Here is a 22,874-nt window from a genome sequence, read left to right as displayed (position 1 = left end):
TTCTTCTATTTTTTCTATTTTTTCTAGTTTTTTTTTTTTTATATATTTGCCTTGTTCCAGGCAAATGTCCTGTTGCTCGTAGTTTCTCATTTGCGGCTGGCTTACAGTGCGTATGCGTGTTTTGTCAACATGCATTGAGGCATTTAACCACTTGCGAACCACACCCACATGATCGTTTCACTTAAGTGGACTTTCTTATTTTTTTTGGGGGAGCATTTTTCGTTTTTCGTTTTGTAGTTTTCCAATCAAATGGACCATTGGCTGCTGACACGTCGCCGAGAGTCAAAGACAGAATCCGAAACTGAATCCCAATCTGCATCTGAAGGCAAAGTGGCCTGAGGCTGAGTCTCAATCTGAATCTGACTGCAACATCATTAGCCACACGTATGGCACAAATGATTGGAGTCTGCCGCATAGCCACTTGACCTGACCTATACATGCGTGTTGTGTGCACACAAGTGTGTTGTTCTGTTTCGTCTCGTCCAGTTTCGTTTGCTACTCTGTTCTGTTTTTCCATGCCGCAGTTCATTTCCATGGGCTGCTCTACGACTTTCGACTGTGATTCCGGCGCTTTGCCCAAAACGTGCTCAATTGCAACGCCATTTGTTTGCTTAGTTGTTGATCCGTTTGTCCTTACAGTGAGACTGTCGCAGCAGCAGCAGCAGCAGCAGGAGAAGTGGCGACGGGGCACGAAGGCTCAGCTTTGCTCAGTGCTCTATGCTTGCGATGTGGCTCGTTTGTTATTTGCTCAAAGCTTGTTGTTGCTTCGCAATGGCAAATTAACTGCACTACTACAACCAGTTTTACTTTGCGACCCCTTCAACTCTTTGTCTCCGTCCGTTCATCATGCTGCTGCTTCTCTTGCCACCTTGCTGACGAGTCCCTTTGTCGTGCTAATTTTGTTGCTACTGCGCTTGGATTTAAATGCGACCCATTGCACTGTGTCCTGTCACGTAGCCATTTCCAGCTGCAACAGCAGCAACAACTACAGGAGACAGGAGCCTCTCGGTTTGACCTCTGTTTGTCTTTGCCATGTCACTTTGTGTGCCGAGCATTTAAATTATTATGAACCCGCCTCGCTAACTGCAAACGAGAGGCCATACTGAGGACACGTCATTGCCAATGGGAGTCGCAACTACCTCGACGTCTAGTACGACAACTGTGCTGTGCTTGGCTGTTGGCAAACGTGTGTTTTGGCCAATTTGTTGCCTTACACGTAAAACAAACCGAACAATTAGCCAAATGGCTGCGCGACTCCATTTGCTACATTTCATAGGCTGAGCTATGTGAAAGGGGCGACGAGACAAGCAAGGATAATATGTTGCTATGCACTACAACTGCAGTATAGAACTTGCAACTGTTTTTATTATTTTCATTATGGCAACGAATTCAAGGCAAAGTCATATTATAATTAATATCTTTACAAATTTATATATTCTTTATTGCTAGTATATAATTATTGAAACTGGTTTAGGGCCACCTATTCATTGGCTTAAGATGACCAAAAATAAGAAGCAACTTAAACATTAAATAACAAGATGGCAAATATATATAATTTTTAAAGGCGACGGTTTTTTTTAAAAGAACCTGCGGGGGACAAATTTCATCCAATCCATCATCATAACATTGTGCCTCTAGGATATGTAAGTATCGAATAGAAAGAGTAATATCCGACTCCACAAAGTACATACATATAGATCAGCGCCAACACCCAAGACGATATAATCATGTCTGTCTGTATGCATCTCAGAGACTATAAGATATACAGTTTTTTTTTAAGCACTTAGACGCTCACTTCCACTGCCACAAATCGAAAATAATTGAATGGAAAGCGTAATTTTGAGTCTCGATTTTTAATACATATGATTGAGAAAATTTGGTTGCAAACACATAAAAATTTAAGAAGTTATTTAAGAAATAATTTATTAGGAAAAAAGACGTCTGCTGCAGTCAGGTATCAATTGTTGTGATTATTGACTCAATTATTGTTGACTATTTGGTATATTTTATACTCTATGGTAATATTTTAAAAGTAAAGTATATCGATATACTTAATATAATATATATAGTATTTTTCAGTATGTTAATTTTGTTTTTCTTTTATTAAAAATGTGTATGCAACTGTACTTTAATTTTGTAGGTTTAATGCTCCAATATTGGATTTTGGTTATTGTTTTTGATTATCTTTCAAATTGTTTCTAAAATCTAATTAACTCATTGACACTTCTATAACCCCATTTAATTTAAAAGCAATTTAAAATTGAGGCACTTTTCTTTCTAAAACTATTTTTTTTCAACAAATTGTAAAAATTGTAAATGAATATATCATATTTTACTCATTAAAATATAAATATAATACAATAAACCGAATATCGTAATTCGAATCATTGTTGATTTCCTAGAAATCGGATCATTTTACACTTTTATTTAATTCTAGACATAAGAATTAAAGACTTTGCCAACTCATTGAATGTCTTATAAGCCATGTTCAGTTCTTGAAATTGACTTTTAAAAAATGGCCATACGATATATAGGAAAAGTCTTAATAACAAAAATGATGTAATTTACACAAACACACACCTACACAGTACACACACACACATACATGTGCTGGGAGTATTTATAGCCAGTGCTGTTAAAAAGTTTTCGCCACGGCGACGACGAAAAATTGCTGTTTCCAGGCAAACGCACGCATCTTCAACTTTTTCTTATATTCTTTTTGCGCATTTTTTTCAATTCTCGTGATATTTTTGGAGCCGTTACTGAGCCGGAATCGACGTTTTTAATTTGTGCGAAATTAAGCAAAAAATAAACTCATTTTGTTAGTTCGCTACGCTCATGGGCAAACATTGCACAAAACTTTTTCGATAGCTGTCTGACAACAAAACCAAAAACCAAAAGCATAAGAATAAAATGAAAATGAAAATAAAAAACCCCAGAGAAACTTTCGACGGAAGTTTATAGGAAAAAATCCCAGCGAAAATGTGCACGAAATTGTCTCTTACTCTCCGGCAAGAAGAAAAATCTATGCGATTCGGGGAAAAATTGCAAAATGCGCCGCAGTCAACGCCACCGATGCCACGGATGCCACCATTGCCACCGATGCCATAGTTGTCTTCGCTTGCAACAGAGCGGCCAGTGGCATTTTCTATTACGCCATCTTCCACAATACTCTACATTCTTGAGCCTCAGGAGGTAGTTGAAGCCTTAACAATAGTTGAAACTGATAAATCTCTAAAATAAGTCAAATTTTTATGAATGTTGCTCTCCCCCAAGTGCTCTAACAGACCACTAAATATATTCTATATGCAGCAACATATAAAGTATAATATAATATAATTTTAAGACCTTTAAAATAAATCCTATTACTTGCAAATACGTGGTATCCTCTAGTTGCATACAATTGTATATTCAAATAACATTTTAAGAGTTTTTGCTTTTTTGGAAGGCAATGACTTGGCTGACGTTTTCCTTAGACTGAAAAAACATGCAAAAGCTGCCAACGGTGATTTAGTTGTTAGCCGTCGGGCAAACATTTCATGGCTCGATGTGCTCAATTCAATCAATTGGTAACGAAGGGCGAACAAATCGTTGCTGCCAGACAACCAAACCAGGCAGCAGTTGTTACACACATTCGCACACTTACACACACATCACTCACATGGCGCACACACCTCACAACCTGCAATTTTAATCAAAAATACGTGTGCGGGATACTTTGTGACATGACTGAGATAGGCTGTCAGAGATTGGCATAATGTTGACATTCGGGCAACCGAAGAGAGGCAGACGACGGCTTTTGATTTCTCGATACCAAAAAAAGGGTCAACATAGATTCAACGGTATTATTGCTTCCATGAAAAGTGTATTCAAATTGAGATATATTCGAGAGAGAAAAAGTTGTCACATTTGCTGTAAATTATTAAGAATGCAGCACATTAACTAGCATAATTTAGCTGACATATTCTTAGTGTAGTAATGTTTATCCTTTAAGTTCTGTTTATAAGCGCTTTAACTAGAATTTATCGCAGCTTTAGCCAACTGGGAGCCTGGAGCTGGGAGCTGAACACCTGGCTTCCCCGCCGTACATAACTCGCAACTGTCCAGAAACGACAGGAGATAATTACGCTTGAGCTACCAAGTGGGCACATAAAATATTTAGGTGCTGGCCAGAAGGACCCAAGACCCAAAGGTGGAAAAAAAGAGCAGAAAATAAACGAAAAGGGTATGAATAAAGTCAATAAAATGCTTTAAAAAATACTCATACGCAGCAAAGCTTAGGTCTCAGGTCTAAGTCGACAAATAATAGGCCAGAGCTATGTATTATGTGTGTGTGTGTGTGGACTGAACATAGTATGCACCATGGCAAACCATAAGCCCAGAACACAAAGCCAAAAGCCACAAAACCCAACACACAAACACAAGCACACACACGACAAAAACAAACGAATTTGCTTTAGCTGCTGTCTCATGGCAAATTTAATTAATAAATAATCACAATGTAGCCACAAGAGTAATAACCAGCCAAAAACAACAACAAAAAAATGAGTATAGAAATGAAAATTGTCATTAGTGTGAGCCAAAAATGACAGACACCCACACCCTCACCCGCTACACACACACCTATACCCGCACACACATGAGTATTGATGGTGCTGAAAAATTACCAAGCAGCTGGCGACAAGTCTCAAGTGTTTAAAATTGCAAATGTTATTTTCACATGCCCCCAAAAGGTAAATATTTGCCACAAGACTCTTTGCCACTGCCTAGAAGTATGCTACAGCTTCAACTTGAGTGCTTGCCCCAAGGGCACACACACACACACACAAACAGTCACAGACAGCCACAGAGACGAGGAGGACATGAGCAGGGGAAGGAAGCACGAACGCAGCCTCGTCATATTGCTTGGGATGTGCTTATAAATTTATTACCAAAAATGATTTTTGCCATTAAGCATTATTAAATTGGCATTTCAAAATTTTATTATGCATACGCAGTTTGACTTTTGTCCCGAGGCCTTTGCCGACGTTGAGCCTGAGATGAAACTGGCAATTCGATGGCAAGAATGAGCAACTGTGAGTTTCTAAAACATTTTACTGTGGAGTACTTGCGATTATAGTAGCAACTCGAGATTTGATTCCATTAGTAAGATTGAGTAAACACTTAAGCGTTCGTTATATAAAATCACATTTCCATTTAAGATAATTCCATTATTACCAAAATATAATCCTCTAAATATATATTTATAGAAATTTGAAGATTTATTGTTTGTGATTTTAATGTTATTTTAAAATATATATCATTATATTATTAACTTCTAATTTGTTTATTCACATACTTCTTTTCCTCAAGAATTCATTTTCAATATAGCTTCTGAACAAACAATTATTCTTGTTTAATTTAAACATTTATAATATCATTACCTTAAAGTTCTTTTTAATTCTAAATTAATTTTGTAAAAGGTATTTTGTCTTGAGCAATCTTTACTTAAAATTTAAATGTTTTTTGCTAAAAGTTTTGTTGCATAATTCGCGGTTGATTAGCTTAGTGGATATTCTATCCTGCTATCGCTCACTCAAGGAGGTTGTGATGGATACCAAATCGAAATAACATCACACCCAGGTTGAGTGAGTCAAAGCAAGACAAAATGCGTAGTTCTCTTTTAGTTAACTTTTGCACTTTTCACTAACTTTAACACTTCATTTGCATAAAGTTTGATGGGTTCTACACTGTCAAATACTCGGTCTCTCCTTCTATCCATATCTCTGCATCTATCTCAAACTCGATTCAGTCTCTCTCTATGTCTCTCTCTCTCTTGCTTTTGTCCCTGGAGAAGTTTGGGTCGTAAGCTACGCGTGACTTTTGGCAAACAAATTGCATGTTTTATACATTTTGATTTGTAACTCTTGGCACTTCGGCAGTGCCACGCCCACACACTGCACCTCAAGCCCCCTCCGCCTAAGTCCATTTGGGTTCAGAGTCTGCAAACAGGGTTCCTAATTGAGTGGCAGGTGCATGTTTTATTTATGAGCGAAATGACAATAAAAAAAGGGACGCTTAAATTAAAAATCCGCACTAATTTGACACTTGATTGAATTTAAATTTTTAAATGTTTCATTCAGTCTTGTGTTTCTATTTTTTGTCAGCATTTTACAGAGGGCATATTCATTATTATAGTAAAGTATTTTGTATACTTTCTTTTATATAAGTGCTATAAATTAATTGGATTTGACGACAAAAGCCCAAAAGTTGCTATAGATAAATATGTTTTTGTTTTTTAAACAGTTTAGTGTGCAAGTAAAAAAAGAACAATAGTTGAAATGATTTTATATTCTTTGAATTAAAGAGTTTTGTGTGTAAGGACTTAAAGTGAGGTTCGATCGTTAATGAAAACATGTTTTTCTCTGTTTGTTGTTTTAATGGATTTCCGCATGGAAAATCGCAATTGCCAAATGATTTGCAAGTGTTAACAATGTGACAAACAAATTCCGAGTATATATATTCATAAACAGCGACGCCTACAAACGACATGAGACGCACTTAGTTATATAGATACATATGACTGCTGTGTATGTATAGTAAATCCATGGCTGCGAATACAATGAGTGTAAGCAATAAATCATAAAATAAATCGCTTACATTCATCGTTGTCAGTTTGCTGCACAATGCTTTGCCAGTGCCACTTCCCCGTCGTCGCCATCTGCATCCCCATCCCTATCCCCATCTGCTTCCCCATCCCCATCTCCAACTTCATCCACCGCATTCGCATCCCTTTCCCGTGACAAACTAGAATACACGCCACGTCTAACAAGCTGTCACAAAAACTCACAAAGGCTGCCCTGGGTTAGTGTTGTTCGTCGAGGAACGGCGGAGGAAGTTTGGCAGGGACAGAATCTATACAAAACCATTTGACAAGATGAGACGCAATGCGCCTTTCCACAAGACGTGTGGCAAAGTAAGCAGTGGAGCGCTGGGCGCCAAATGATGCGCACCGTTCAACGTTATCTAAACTGCAGACGAAATCGACGAAAAGGTGAAAGCAGCGAGCACTTGCGTGTGGGTGAAGAGAAAAAGGGACACGCAGGGTGAAGCATCAAAAGGATGCGAGAGAGGGTCAGGTAAAAAGGAGCAGCCTCGAGCTGGGCGCCGTTGTGTCACATGCTATTCAATCAAATTCAAATTTACTCAGCACATACACATATAAAGAGAGTGTGGGAGAGAGAGAGAGAGAGAAAGACGCATAACAAATTCAACTGTAAAAATTTAACACATTGCGGCGCCACGTGGCTCAGTCTAAGGTTGAAGCAGAGGCTGAGACTGAGGCTGAGCCTGAGGTTGAGGTTAGGGTTGAGGTTGTGCAAGGGAGCATTATGAAATAAAAAGTATAGCATACAATGGGCGCGCGCTGCAAATTTTATGGAGTCTGCGAGTATGTGTGTGTGTGTGTGCGTGTGTTTGTGGGGGAGCCAAGTGAACCAAGCTAATGCATATTTAATATTTATATGTATCTGCGTAGGCAGACAATTGCTTAATTCGCACTGCATGCATACCGAATGTTGAATTTTGATTATAGTCAATAATAATTGTTATGGCGTTTACACAAATATTTGCCATCCATCTATAAATTGCATAACCCCAATAATCACATTGTGTGCTAGAGCAGCAAATTTATGCTCGTTACCGTAAAGATTAGTTGCTCTCATGTATTATTAAACAAGTGTCAAGCGCACAAATTCAATTTGAATATTGAACGCACAACAAATCCCACAGCGATTGGAATGCAAAAGGAAAGTAATTGAGGCTTTACTGAATTATTAAAGAAGAAGCCAATTCCTCTATGCTTGGCCTTTGACATGATTGATACTATTTGAACATTGCTTTTGCGATAATTTCATTTAAAATGCATAATGAAATCACTTTTAAGCCTTTAATCTTGCCAATTGTACATGATTTCAACTGTTATGCATTATAATTAAAAACGAGCAAAGCACTTCTTTTTATACACTCACTCCCGCTCTCTCTCTCTCTCTCTCTCTTTCTGCCACGTATCATATTTAAAATAAAGTCCAAGCTTATTTGCGATTTAGAAATAATTTAAATATTTGTGTGCAACAAAGTTAGTTTGTGAATTTTTTTTGGAAAAGTTCTGCACAAACTGCTGCTGAAATCATTTTCCAACTGTTTGCACATTGCGGTTGTCCACATAGAACTCTTCCTTCTGTCCACACTCGTTCACTCTTTATACAGATGAACCGTTGACTCGTTTGTTTTGACATTTTTAAGCGCACTTTGTCGGCTTTGATGGCTTCAAAATAAAATACCAAAAACAGAGGAAAAAGAGGAAAGCAACCAAAACAAAAAACAAAAAACAACAAACCAAAAAAAAAGAGGAGAGAAAATCTCAACTTTGTGTGCTGGCATTTTGCATGTGACTCATTGAGCGCCTGTTTTGCGGTGTTTAATCTACTTTGCTTATGTGCCAACATCCTGCTTCGCTTTTCCGCCTCTTACTCCAGACTCGCTGTATGTGTGTGCTGTTGTACATGTGTGTTTATCCCGATTTTGTGTTAGCCCCACTCCAGTTCTCCATTTTGTTCCCTCCCCTGCACTTGGTAACCAGTGTAAAAAAGCTTAAGTTGCGTTTCACTGACTTTGAATTTTTTATGCGACCCTTTTTGGTTGTTGTTTCTGCTGCTGCTGTTTGGATCCCTCTCTCCCTCTTACTCTCCCTCTTGCTCTCTGCAGTTGGCCCCTGGAGCTAAGCTGCTTTTTGCGCTGCTTTTCTGGTTAACTGCATGCCGAAACTCAGAGTTAGCTACTGTTACTGTTACTGCTGCTGTTGCACCCCCGCATTGCCGCCGCACCCTGCTCCCCCTCGGACTGTTTGTTTGCTTAAATTGAATTGCACATTTGAGCGCATTCAACCTAAACCTAAATGCAAATCGGATAATGGAGGTTACCTTTGTCAGGCGACACCAGCAGCTACTGCACTAAATTGTTTGGCATTATAGAGACCCCGATGGGGTCGCCGCCTCTCTTATTCCACATATTCCCATAGCCCCCACTACCCCCATTCTTTGGAATATTGCTATCATAACAACTGCAGCTGCTGGGCAAGACCATAACGCTGGGTATTATCAAACCGTTTTGCATAGCTGAAAGGACCAATGCAAGGACTGAGAATTGCCAATGGCAACGACTGCTCAGGCGACTGGCCTCAAGGTAAAGTCAAAGGCAAAAGTATCTTGCCAGTGGGCGAGAAAGGGGGAGGGACGGTAAGGGAAGAGAACCGAAGCGAATTGAGAAGTGGAGAGAAAGAAAAAGAAATAAAGACATATTGTAAACATTAAACAGCTATCAGCAGGATACGTTTGACTTTATTGATTTCATCTCACTACCTCAGACGTCTCTAATGGCGCCATTGTTGGCACTGAGTGTATGTGTATGTGTGTTTGCTTGAGTATGTGTGCGTATGTGTATGTGTATGTAAGGCCGCGAGTTGGTGTCAAAAAGAAGTACGTACTTTGATTTTATAACCAAACGAGCAAGCGTCTTAGAAGCTTCAAACATCGATTGCGACTTACCTGGAAGAGAAAAAGAGGAAAATAAAGAAATTGAAATTGTAGTCAATCTAATATATATATACGAGAAATACACGACTATGGTACGCCAGCCATGGTTTACTGCATACTTATGTAAGCCCCAATATTCACTATGCGCTATATAGAATTTTATTTATATTTATTTAGCTGACAGCGTAAGCTCACAAAATGCTCGGTTGCTGTGACAACTACTTTGCTTAGTTAGTTTTTTTTTTCCGTTTTCATTTTCGTTTTTTTCTGGGTGTGTCCTGTTACGGTTACGGTTACGGTTACCCGCTGTTGTGTTTATATTGCCCATACCCGACAAGTTCATATCTATCGTAATATATACGCTGACTTTTGCAGTATATTGTCACAGTGTGTGTGTGTGTGTGTCTCTCTATCGATTGGTGACGTCCGACGGCGCAAACAAAACAATTTGTCAAACAAATGTGCCAAAAACTTGACGCAAAGATGGAAAGTTATAGCTTGATGGAAAAAAGTAAAACAGCAGCAGCAGCAAAACACTTGCTAACTAGCAGCAGCAGCAACAGCAGCAACAAAGTACAGTTGTGCACACTATGACGTAAGCACTTACGTTAACTTGCCAACCGCTTGGGAGATGTGTCAAATGTAGTTGCACTTTAGCAACTAAGTAATTTCTCTTACTGAGACGATTTACGTTTCCGTGGCAAGTTTGCGTTTATTTCGTATTGTATTACATTTTTCTGCATTCTTGAGGTTTAGCAATTTTATTTTCCTTTTCTTCCCAATCTGCTTAAGAACAAAAACTTCAATTATTCTCGACATTTTTCTATGTATAATTCTATTACTTTTTTTATATTATTGTAATAAAATGTTATGTTGACTGTATTTTTGTATCAATTTAGTTGGAATATGTCAGATAATTTAGATTACATTGTTGATCATTTGTGTTATGGTAAGTTTTACTATTTTGATGAGTTTTTTGTATAAAATGTTCGATTTTTTGTTGTTTTTGAATTTGTTAAACTATAAAAACCTAAATTAATTAGTTTTTCTTTTAGCACGTTAAAACTTATTCAGTTCTGAATGTATTGCTTTTTATTCTAATAAAGTGTTGCAATAATAAGAATTATAAATTATATAATATGAAATTTTTGATATTCCATAAATTATTGAATACTAAAGTACGATAATATACCAAAATTGAATTTTGTATATTTTAGTATTCTGACGGTAGATTGTACTGCTTTCGCATTGTTTTGCCTTTATTGAAAATGGTTAGCGGGTATCTCACAGTCGAGTACACTCGACAGAAGCTTTCTTACTTGCTGTGAATCAATTATGTTGAAATATAGGCAGTATCAAAAGTATTCATTCGTGTACATTTTCAACAAAAACACGAAAAATCAATTAGTTTACGTCATGTCGCATTTAATTACCAATAATTTAGTATGTTATAAAAATGGTTAAGTTTGGTGTGTTACGTCATGGTTGTGTTCTTATCATTGCGCAGACAGGCTAACTATCAAGTTATTAGCTTTGCGCTGAGTTGCACATAAAACCGTATGATGTCCTTTATGTAATTTGCAATCGAACCGAAGGCGACAAAAATATGGTTCGATGAGTAATATGCGTTTAATAGCGCCCACAGAAGGCGCTCAAAACGATGGGACATATGGCCAGAATCTGAGTGAGAGTCTGACTCTGGCCTGGCCTGAACTTGGCTATAAAATCGAAGTGTGTGTCCCCTCGTTCTCAGTTCTCAGTGTACTTTCGGGCCATCAACTTAATGATGCATAATGATATGAGCCACAAGACGCGGCCCATTACCCACACAATATACATAATAAATAGAGAGACTGTCGAGAGGAGAAGGAATGACTGAGGATTACAAACGATGCTGGCTGGACTTTGAAATAATTTATTTTTATTGGCATTATAATGTTCGCTCTCTTTCTCTGTGTTTTTATGTTGGTCTTATTGATACAGATTCGAGTATGCGACATCAGATCAAATGTCCTTCGTCGTTCGTTTCAATTGTATTTATTTTAATTTCATCAAAATATTTAAGCAGCTGCCAACCCATATAGCCAACTACAATTTGAACCTGGTTGATATGTTGAGTGGCTTTTGAAGTGCAGCCAATCTAGTTGTCTGTCTGCATTTGACTGTGTCTTTTAACGTGCATGTCCATGTGTGTATGTGTGTGGATATTTGTCATGTACACACTTAATGCTGAAAGAGTGTCACTAACAATATCATCGCTCTACTCTCGACTGGGTTGGGTCGGTCGCTCGTTCGCTCTGTGTGCGATCCTTTGCACAGGTATTTGTTTAGTGCAGGTGACATTTAAATTAAGCTGCCATCGTTGGTAACGCTAAAAGTGCTTTCATGTCACCCCTTTGCACTCTGCACCACATGCTACATATGCGACTACACGGAGAGCTCGTTAAATCCAATAAACGTTTGCACTTTTTATTTATATGAATCTCTGTGTTCGTCCATCTCTGTGTGTGTGTGTGTGCAGCAATTGTTCCTTGCTTGATTAAATTTCTTTGTTTTTTTTTTCCATCTATTTTTCTATTTTAGTATTTTTTCATTTGCTGACAATTAAACTAGCCAATTAAACTTTAGCCTGGACGCAGAGCAGAGCAGAGCAAGAATAGCATTCCCCATTGCCGGTGTCGGTGCCGTTGCCTCGCCATGATGTTCACGGGTCCTGTTCTGTCCTATTCTGTACTTCTGCTCCTGCTGCTGCTGCTCTTCAGTTGTTCCTCTAACTGCCAAAGTGTTAATACACAAATACCCAAATGTGTAGTTAACACGAGTTTCTGCAGTGCCTTCGTTTTGTTAGCTGCTGCCCCAGACCCAAACCACTCACTCACCGAGTTCTCCAGCTGCTCCTTCTACTTCTCCCTCTGCTTGTCCTTCTCACCACTAGTCATTTTATTCTGTTTGTTTTTTGTTTTGCTCTGTTTTCGGTTTGGCAATTTATGTGAACCAGGAATTTTCTTGCCGTGCATTTCGACTTTATTTGGGTTGTTGTTCGTTTTTCTCTTATCTATTCACCTCTATCTCCACCTTTGCACTCTTATTTATTGAAGTTCTAAATGCTTTCTCAAACTGCAATGCCGTGTGGTCACGCTAGCTTATCGAAAAATCAAAACTAGTTTTCTTTCTAGTCACGATATTAGGCAATGAGCAAAAGCAATAAATAAATAAATAAATAATATAAAGCAAGGTAAATCAATGCGCAATTGACATAAATTCTTTAGGTGAGAATAACAACCAACCGCATAGAATTTTAGATGCTTTTTCAATAAGTATTTGGGTTGAAGTCAATTCACACCTGCAATTCATTTATTTCAAATTACAATCGACAAAGCAGAATGCTGCTAATAAATAAATTGCATGAAATACTTCTCGATTATTTTATTTATTCACTCGATCATTTAAGAATACACTTGACTTACGTTTGCCTTTTTTATTAAACACAATCATTTTTATTTTCATATTATTGTATTAGAAAAACTTGCTTGCTATTACGCTCATATATTATCTAGTGTCCAGCTGGTGAAGTCCCAGATAAATCACGACAAAATCAAATTACTCTTTCATCTGCAGGGCAAATAAATTGTACTGCATATTACGTATACGTCGATTTGTACTACGAATGGATGGCAAAGGTATAAATTCATTGATTATTTATTTATGGCAACCAACAACAAAAAAATAAAGGTATGTTCGACTATTGTGTGCCATAGTTGATTGTCTCGCCCCCTTCCTCAAAACATGCTGTGTGCATGTGCGTGAGTTATTTTCGTTTTATATTGACTCGAAAATGTCAAATGCATAACGAGAACAATTCACAATTTTGATGTAATTGACAGGCAAAAGGGCTGTGTGTGGTGATGGGTTTTGTTGCCTGGTGGGTTGGTGGGTTGAGGGGTTGAGGGGTTGAGGGTGGCTCAGTTGAGTTGATGATGGTGGTTGGAATTGTGCTGGGAGGCCACTGTAACTGTGGTCCCATCATAAAATGTCAAACTTTGTTGGGTTGTTGTCGCAACGGTAACATTTGGACAAACTGTTTTCTTATTTGACAGGCCATTTGGCAATGACATGAGGCAACCACTGAACAGATGCAACCACAGTGACGCTGACTGCGGCGTTGCTGCCACCGACTGCGATGCTGGGCGTCGTCTAATTTAATATGCATAGCGCTTTAATTAGACTTTGAGTATGTTCCTTGTTGATGTGTATGTGTATGTACATGCTGTTTGCGCTTGTTCGGACTCGCATAATAAATAAACAATGTGCGGTTAAAACAATTAGCCGCAGTTACAGATACAGCCACAAGTCAAGCCGCAGCTGCTTCGATTGATTGGGTCGCGAGGGAAGCGAAGACTTTTTGGCTGTGTAGCTTTAAGTGCAGCAGCAACGACGGTAACGGCATCATCGGTATGTGGGCGAGTGGCGTGTGGCATGTGTCATGTGGCAAGTGGCAGATGGTATATGCAAAATGAAGTTGACATCTGCTTAAGTGGCTGGGGTTTTGGGCAATCCACATGGCTTTTACGAGGCAATGCAATGCACCAGTTTCATTTGCAGCTGCTACTGCTGCATGGCTGCCTGCTTGATTGGACATGAAATTGATAGCTCACACACACACACACACATATACACACACACTTACATACGTCCACATGCATATGCATGCTTCAAAAGTGAGGATGTGTGTGTGTGTGTTCTTCTTAAGCAAGTTAATTGAATTTTGCACTCAAGTCGTTGACGCTGTCGTTTTGGGCGCTGCAGCGCTGGGCTCTGGGCGTGACTATTGCAATTGCCGCCACAGTCGAAACATTTAAACATTGACAAGACATTTGTGAAGTTTTAAGTGCATTAGCTGTCAGCCAAGCTAAGCGATAATTTCAAATTCCACTCAACTGCAACAGCAACAGCAACTAGCAAAATTGCAGGCAACTGCAATGCAATTTCACTCCGGTTGCCCCTAAAAGCAGACAATGGTTTTTTTGTGGAACGCATGAAAAAGCAAACAGCATAAAGTCAATACATAGATGATTTAAGTGAAGTGTTTACACAATCAAAGATTAATAAACATTTAAACAATCCGAAGAAGCCTTATTCTCGTAAAGTTTTACTTTCGTTGCCCCTAAAAGCACGCAATGCTTTTTTTATTTTAAGAAGCGCGTGATAAAGCAAACATTATTATTCTGAATATAAATTTCAATTACGTGCATTTATTTTAGCATTGTAAACTGAGAAAAATGCAAATACATTTTATTTAAACATTTGGTTTTCTAAAAGTCAAACCAAGTATCCAATATGTTTACAAAAAAGATTAAGTAAATTGTAATCAAATGATTGCACTTTTTTTTTTTGTACCGACAAATCAAAACGAAAAGCAATCCAAAGATTACTTGCAACAGTTCAAAGTATTATATTCCTCAGAGTTTGCAAAAATTTCAATTCGACCGAAAAAAATAAAGAAAACGAGTATGAGGAAAAAACGAGAATCGCTAGAGCCATTAGTCAACGCTTTGTAGTTGGAACCATTAATGGATTAAGCTGAAATGTGGAGCACAATGAATAAATTGTCAGATTGTGTTGCACACTGTCAAAAGCCACATAGCTTTATGGGGTTAACCAGAAAGGGTAGAACCATTCGTCTGACCAGAGAGCGAGAGGGAGAGAGAGATAGTATGATAAAAAGAGACAGAAAAGCAGAAGCGGAAGCAACTGGCACATTGCTTACATTTCAATATGTTTGTGCTCTTGACATTTTGTTTAACTGTTAAACTGTTGCAAATGCCAGCTGTCAACTTTTTCCCAACTAGAAGGGGGTTGGAGTTGGGGTTTTGGCTCAAAGTTGACCGTAAAGCCGCAAGCAGGCCAAAAAACAGCAAAACATTTTACGGCTCTTCTACCATAGCCTTTAAGCTGAGCTAAAAGTTTGAGCTTTAAGCACGCTAATAGTCAAGTGTGTGTGTGTGTGTTTGTGTTGTTGTGTGTTGGCCATTTTGTAAATCAGCGTGCAATTACCCGAACCGAGTTCCGTGTAGTTTGCAAGTGTATTAAGTTCATTTTTCATTTGCTCTCATGCATTAAGCAGCCCCAAAAGTAAGTTGCCTGACTTTGCAGAAGAATAAGAATGAAAAGCATAACGCAGAATCACTTTTTCACTTAGCTTCTCTCTCTGTATATGTATGCGTGTGTGCTTGCGTGCGTGTGTGTGTATTTTTTGCCTTTTGGCATGCAAATAAAACGCCAAAAATGGCCCGCGGACCGTTGCAGAAGACAAACAGTAAAACCTAAACCCAACCCAAACCCAAACCCAACCGAGACCAGAAAACCAAGCCAACTTAAGCCAAACACGTTAGAGAACAGCGCGCACAATTTGGTTCTACCAAAAATTCCAACAGTCCCCCCCTCTCTCTATTCCCCTCAACTTAACGCAACTCAACTGTGCCTGCTACAAAACCAGACTCGGCTCTGGCTCCTTTGGTCGGAGTACAATAAGAAAAATGTTCAAGTGCCAGAATGTGTGCAAAGAACTCAACTTGGCACACACTTCGCGTTGTTCTTGTTGTTGCTGTTGCTGTTGTTGTAGCTGCTGCCTTTTCCCTTTATTTTGCCTTGCAGATAATTTGAATTTTTTCCATTTGTTTGGTTTGGCTGCCAGTCTCTGCCTCCGCCTCTGTCTCTTCTTCCTCCTCTTTGCAGGTCAGTTGCATGCCTCAGTCTGCCTCCTGTTTTAGGAACTGTAAATTGCTTTAGTTGGCTCGCAGTTTCAGCGCGAACGCAACAATAAGAAGGAGGCAAGAGAAAGAGATGGGGGCGTGGTGTTATATTTATGAATGCGCGAATAGTAATGCACTGCTTATAGCTCTGGAACTTCAACTTCACTCAGCATTCTTATCTATGCAATGCAATTGCAGCTACTTTTTGCAAATTCGAGTTTTCCTTTGATATAATATTTCCAACATTTTCGGGGGAAATACAACAGCGAGCTCTGTGCCATGCAGATTATTTCTATTGTGTGCAGCAAATAAATGCAATCCAATAGATAATATTAGCGCTCAATTGAAAATAGTATGCCAACTTAGCTCTTTACTATGAGTGTGAAGATATTTCCTTTCACACATGCGATTTATTAAGGAGCATTTTTGAAGTAAATAATACTTTATTAATATGCATTTCGTGAAGTTAAGTAATTTACTTCTAAGTACATCATACTCAGAATAGTAACAAGTTTCTTAAATAGTAAAATAAATATTTCAGTTAGTTGCAAGTTTTGAAAACACATCTAGAAATTTAGCGAACCAGCCTTGAACCCATTCCCATGTAAAATATCTGCATGGATATGTTGTATTCAGAATATTACTTTGCAGATAGCAAGCACACAATATTGAATACTTTTTTTCAATTACGGCAAAAGTGGCAAAACAGTTGTCAACATTTCAAGACAAAACAGCAAAAACAGCAACAGCAGCAACAGCTACGCTACGCTTCGGACTCGGAAGCTACAAAACACAACGAACAGAAGAAAAAGAAGAACAAGTGGAAGGGAGGCAAAGACAGGGGAAGCAACTGAGACAGTACATAGAAGAAGAAGAAGCAGCAGCTGCAGTTGCAGAAAAGCAAAAGCAACCATGACGCTCTGTCAGTTGCAGAAAGAAAGATGTCAGTTGTCAACAACAATGCCCCAAGTTGCAACAATAAAATTCTGACACATTGAAAAATGTCATTGTGTAACTTAAGTAGCCAACACACACACATATACATACTTTGCACATATGTGTGTATGTTGTAGGGGTTGATTATGTAAAACAAGGCGCAGCTCTGTACAACACTGCCAACACACATCCCGAACTCTTCTATACCCTTTTTCCTACTCATGTTTTGCCAGCTTTGTGCCGCCTTCATATGCCCTGCCTGTTAATTTACTTGCAGTTCCGTTCCATTTTTATGGACTGCCGCCATCACGCTTTTCCCCATGTGTATGTGTGTGCGTGTGTGAATGTGTGTAGCTTAGGTCGGACATTTGTTATGCAGTGATATAGCGGCTGTTCGCATACCCAGCGCTTTATGCTTTACATCTTTATTGGAGATGAGCCCGTGAGTTTCTTTTTCCCAACTATTTGCCAAATTAAAGGAAAAACAAAGAAAAGCAATTAAATAACTATATTCTAGAATACAGTAAACTAAGAAGAGAGCTTGAATTTGAAGTCTATTTTTCCCATTGAAATAAGAATAGGTAAAGTATAAGCCCAATTTCAAAATAACGAAGTAAAAATATCTATATTTTTCTATTCAAATAAAGTGAAGAAAATACAAAATTTTTCCTATCACAATTATTAAATATTTATAAAATACACTTTCAAACAAATCAAATAACACTATTCAAATAAATATTACTTTTCAAAGCCAATAAATATTTATTTCACTCTTCAAATAAAGTCATGTAAAAATAAATATGTTTCGCTTTCGATCAGACAACTCTGCAAATTTCTCGCTCAATAATTACAATATGATTATATTTATCTATTCAAATAATCTTAAGAAAAGCGTTATATTTATCTTTGACAGCTAGGAAAAATAAACATTTTTTGCTTCCGTTTAGACAACACTGCAAATTTCACACTCACGTGCTCATCTCTAAGTCAAGTACATACTCATATTTGTTGTTTGAGCGTGAGTATGTGTATGTGTGTGTGTTGCTTATGCAAGCGAGAAATTTGTTATAATGTGCAGGGCATAGAAATGGGAACGGTAGAGAGAATATCGTAGATATTATGTATGCTTTTGATAAACGCATAGGAAACCAGCGAGGCGTACACTTGGCCCAGGCCTAGACTGTGTAGGATGTCATTGAGGAGGGCGGAGGAGGGACGGAGTCTAGGGGCGTGAGAGTCGCGTGAGAGTGGCAACCCTAGCCAAAGTCATTTGTGGCGTCGATCAAGTGTACTGAGCCGTTTTATGGCTGCGCTTAACAAACCTCGACGAGAGGCCGAGTAGCAATTGTTGTTCCCGTGGAGTACTCCCATTTTTTGTGATATTCTTTTTTCCTTTACTCTGTTTTTTTTTTTTGGTTTTGCTGGTTTGTTGGTTGTATTGCTGTCACAAGTTGTTCGAGGTGACAAAGTTAGCCCCCAGGAATAAAAACACAACTGCGGATTGTCCGTGCCAGCGGCGTCTGTTACAAATGCCGAGAGGAGGAAAAACAAACGGCATAATTTAATTTCCAACACAACTCAGCGCAGCACAGCGCAAAATGCCGACAGATCCGGCTGGCTGTTATCAGTCTCTTGGCATCATTATTACGTTTAATGGAAAATAATTACTTTTGGATAAGGCAAAGTGAAAGAAATAACAAGAGAAAACAGGAAAAAACAGCAAACAGCAAAGCGTTCCCCAGAGGCAAAACAACGGCAACGCTAAAGTGTTTTCCTTGACAGTTTTCCCAGGCAGTTGTTGTTGCTGCTGATTTTCGACTCGGATTTTAAGTGGAGCTAAACGAAATATGCAGAAGTGTTGAGCTTATTAGCCTGCAAGCCGAAACTCAAGACAAGCCAGGAAAGTGCAGTTCCAGTTTTAGTTAAAGAAACTCGGATAGAGCTAAGCTTTATTGCATAAGATGGTATAAGATGCTATAGTCGAGGCTTAGATGATAATTGTCAGACTTAAATTAAAAGGTTTTAGGCACACGAATATTTAGTAAATAAAACTCATGTCGAAAGTATACCCGAGAGGCAAAGGATGATTCAAAACTTAAATGAAGTGCCAAATATCATTTGCAATTACCATAAATTAAGGCAAACTACAAGCAAGACAAGCACACAAGAGACACGAGAATTTACTCATTGACAGCTAATTTCGAAAGATGAAATCGTGTTTAAGCTTAAATTTCGTTTGCCGAAAGAACATCAGTTGTCCGCTGGGGGCAAATTTCCTGTACAAGCAGCAACTAATTAAGTAAAACTGTCAGTTTTTAATTAAATATACACGTGCAACATTCATAATAAGCCACTGAGTGAATGATGTTCAAATTCTGGCATTTCACTGGCATTTCGTTAATACCCTGTAAGTGGTAAATGCGATTAAATTAAAGTTAAAGTTAATGCTTATCGCATAAAGCTGGCCTCGCAATAAAATATATTTTTTGAGTGGCATCCACTCTGGAAACAGGTCATTTTTTATTCCATCACTCGACTGATTACATCAATTTCACTTGCTTCATTTATGCTGTGTAAGTGACACAGGGAAAAAGAAAAATTATGGAAACTGAATTCGCAGCTTTATGCTGAATTTCATTGAGACGCAATTTATTTTTAATACCGACAATATATATGGCCTGAAGTTAAGGCGCTTAAATAAAAAAATCTTGTATAAGTAAAAGTATACATATATGTAAGTAGAAAGTCGGCGGGAAATGTATATGATGTAATCATATGCATAACTTACATTAACTGGCAACTTATGAGCTTCTCTGTGTGACCCGTCTGCTGCCTTCACGCCTGCTGCAGTCTTGCCCGCTTTAATGAGCAAAAATGTGCTCGCACTGAGCGCGTTACATAACCCACTTAAATATGTCATATGCATACGAGTGCGGGACTAATCATACGACTAAAGAGCTCAGCATTTGAATTTCCAATGGCAGCCACCCTCAACGTATGCTGTGAATTATTTTGCGCATGAATGTCAGCAACAGCAACAGCAGCAGCAGCACCAACAGCAGCAGCAACAACAGCTTAAATGTCAGCATCAGCCTCAGCCTCAGCCTCAGTCGGAGTCTCAGTTGCAGAGGCTCGTTGCTTGGCGTTGGGTGTCGCTGTCAAAGCACTTTATGTCACAATAATTTGCAGCGCGCTTTTGTGTATGCGAGTGTGCGTGTGTGTGCGTGTGTATCAGCATTCGCAATGTGCGCGTGCTTCTGTGTGTGTGTGTGTGTGTGTGTGTGTGTGTGTGTGTGTGTGTGTGTGTGTGTGTGTGTGAGAGTATTATATATGCATTCATTTCACGTGCCAGCAGCTAACATCTTCACATTTGTAGGCAGCTTACAATTGGAGTCCGTGGTGGAGACAATACATATGCGTGTGAGTGAATGCGTGTGTCTGTGTGTGTGTGCGTGTTTGCGTGGAAGGGGGTGTTGGCCAATATGCATATGTAAAATATTTATGAGCGCGTGCAAATTCATTTCATTGCTTCAACGCTTTTGCCTTTTGCACTGCTTGTAATGCTAACTTACAAAGCTTACTTGACTCACACATCAACTTTGCAGAGGAACACAACATTTCAGAAGGCTGACTTTAAAGTCAGTTGAAAAATTTTTCAATTGGCAATTCTATCATTCTGCATACTATAAAATCAGATTAAATTTGAAGATAGATTTCAATTGGACTTAACAAGGTTGCTAAACAGATCAACCTCGATTTTCTTTTCATTACTCTCCTTCCCTTAGTGAGCCTTGATTAGTCTGACTTTGTATCATTCTACTATATATGCAACATTATAAGGTAAAAGAAAAATAAGTTGAAGTTTATTGAACAAGCCTTTTTAAATAAAGCAACTCAATTCAATGTATATTTCAATAAAGAATAATATTTTAAATACAAATCGTTACAAAAGATACTTTTAGAGCATTTATATATAGCTTGACTTTCTGACTCGAACTATTTTCTCAACTCTTTCTTTTTAAGGATGATTTTTTTAATCAATCTGTACTTTGCATTATAGTAATATAAGAGAATATAAGAGAAACGTATCTTAACGTTTCAATAATCTTAAACACAATCTTTTCGGTTTTCTACTTAGTTCTAAATAGAGAACGTCAATTAAATACCTATTTCTTAAAATACAGAATATTTTATAGGAATATTCTTATAAAATAAAAAAGATGCTTTTAGAGTATCTTAACTTCGGTCTCCTACACACCCATACTATTGCCTCAGAGTTCTATTTTATTGTTATATATATTTGCAGTCATTTCGGCATGTGCTGCTGCTGTGTTGTTGCGTGCTGGTGTTGGTGTTGCACATGAATTTAATGCAGCGCATAACAAATTTTCACAGCACATTTTCATGGTCTGGAGGGCTTATGGCCTAACTGGCTAAATGGGAGGCTGACAAATTGTCAACCCCTTTGCTGTTCTGTTGCCATCCATGTTCATAGCAAATAAATACAACGCTGTACAATGTGCAATATGCGCGACACGCGTTTATTTCTATTGTATTTATGTTTCGCGCTGCGACGCTTTACCAGCTGCCAGCAGGGGGAGAAGGAGGAGGAGGAGGATGCGACCGGGTGGCGGAAATCGCAAAAATATTTTGTGCACACCACGGAAATGAGAAAAATAATTTTTTGGCCAATGGCAGTGGGATTCCAGCTGCTGTTGCTGTTTCTGCTGCTACTACAATTTTGATGCGCGAATATTATTTGTGTATCTGCAGCTGTATTTGGCTTTTAAACTAATTTAAGTAGCAACAGCAAATGGCAAGCAGTTAACATTTGTAATTCGTTTATGCAATATTCACGCGCATTTACGCATTACATTTTATGTTCTTTGTCTGCTTATTTACGATCTCAAGCGGGCCACGCGGCGTATGCTTAATATCAAGCTGCGTCACTGTATTCATATATTGGCATTGCCATTTGCTATTGGCATTTGTGTGTTTGGGTTAGCTTTAGTGTTTGTTGTTGTTCCGTTGCTGTTGTTGCTGTTTGTGTGGCAATTTCAAAGGATTAGGCGCCTGAATGCCCAAGGACCTGACAGCAACGACATCCACCACAGTGACAGCCACAGCGACATCGAAACATTGGGAAACAGCAACAACAAGGACGCCGCCTGCAACGATTCTGCAACAAGCTGCCCGCTTTGCATTGACTTTGCATACAAATTAAAGTTTTCAAACGCTCGCTGGCTGGTTTATGTAATTGAATTAAACCAACGGATCCGCTCGCCTCCAACTGTAACTGCACTCCCGCAGGAGTTGCTTGCTGTGTTTCATGTATTTATTGGACATGCAAACAAGCACTTTGATCTATTGGGCCCGCGAATAAAGCTTTAATTTTGCGTCCTTTATTTGTCCTCTATTTCAATGGCTTTTAATGCTTTTGTATATTCGCAATTGAAAGTAAGTGTAATTAAATTTATTGTGTTGCAAATATTACTTTTTAAACTAATATATATACAATTATTTTGTTATATTCATTATATTATATATTTTAATATTGTTTATTCTTTTCATTTTGACTTAACATCACGTCATAAGCACATATTCGTTGGAGATC

General features: G+C 38.4%; 2 protein-coding genes and 2 long non-coding RNA genes across 4 annotated transcripts in view; 2 read left to right on the top strand and 2 right to left on the bottom strand.

Annotated features, from left to right (window-relative positions):
* The window catches only part of LOC117572749 (matrix metalloproteinase-2), an 89,930-nt gene that overhangs the window by 5,117 nt on the left and 61,939 nt on the right, over window positions 1-22,874 (bottom strand). The window lies entirely within an intron of this gene.
* On the bottom strand, window positions 40-10,509 carry LOC127565572 (uncharacterized). Its single transcript, XR_007954909.1, has 4 exons — window positions 10,415-10,509; window positions 10,180-10,355; window positions 9,524-9,584; window positions 40-1,753 (listed from the first exon to the last, which is right to left on the bottom strand). It is a non-coding gene; the product is annotated as an uncharacterized LOC127565572 (long non-coding RNA).
* LOC127565573 (uncharacterized) lies at window positions 3,869-4,921 on the top strand. Its single transcript, XR_007954910.1, has 3 exons — window positions 3,869-3,975; window positions 4,032-4,225; window positions 4,282-4,921. It is a non-coding gene; the product is annotated as an uncharacterized LOC127565573 (long non-coding RNA).
* Window positions 18,184-22,874, top strand: part of LOC117566864 (sodium-dependent nutrient amino acid transporter 1) — a 193,250-nt gene continuing 188,559 nt past the window's right edge. The window contains exon 1 of the mRNA XM_052004751.1: window positions 18,184-18,187. The gene's annotated coding sequence lies outside the window, so the exon portion shown is untranslated. The remainder of the gene's footprint in view (window positions 18,188-22,874) is intronic.

This window comes from Drosophila albomicans, chromosome 3 (assembly GCF_009650485.2).
Source record: "Drosophila albomicans strain 15112-1751.03 chromosome 3, ASM965048v2, whole genome shotgun sequence".
Taxonomy (NCBI): Eukaryota; Metazoa; Arthropoda; class Insecta; order Diptera; family Drosophilidae; genus Drosophila; species Drosophila albomicans.
This window is presented reverse-complemented; position numbering and strand designations above follow the sequence as displayed.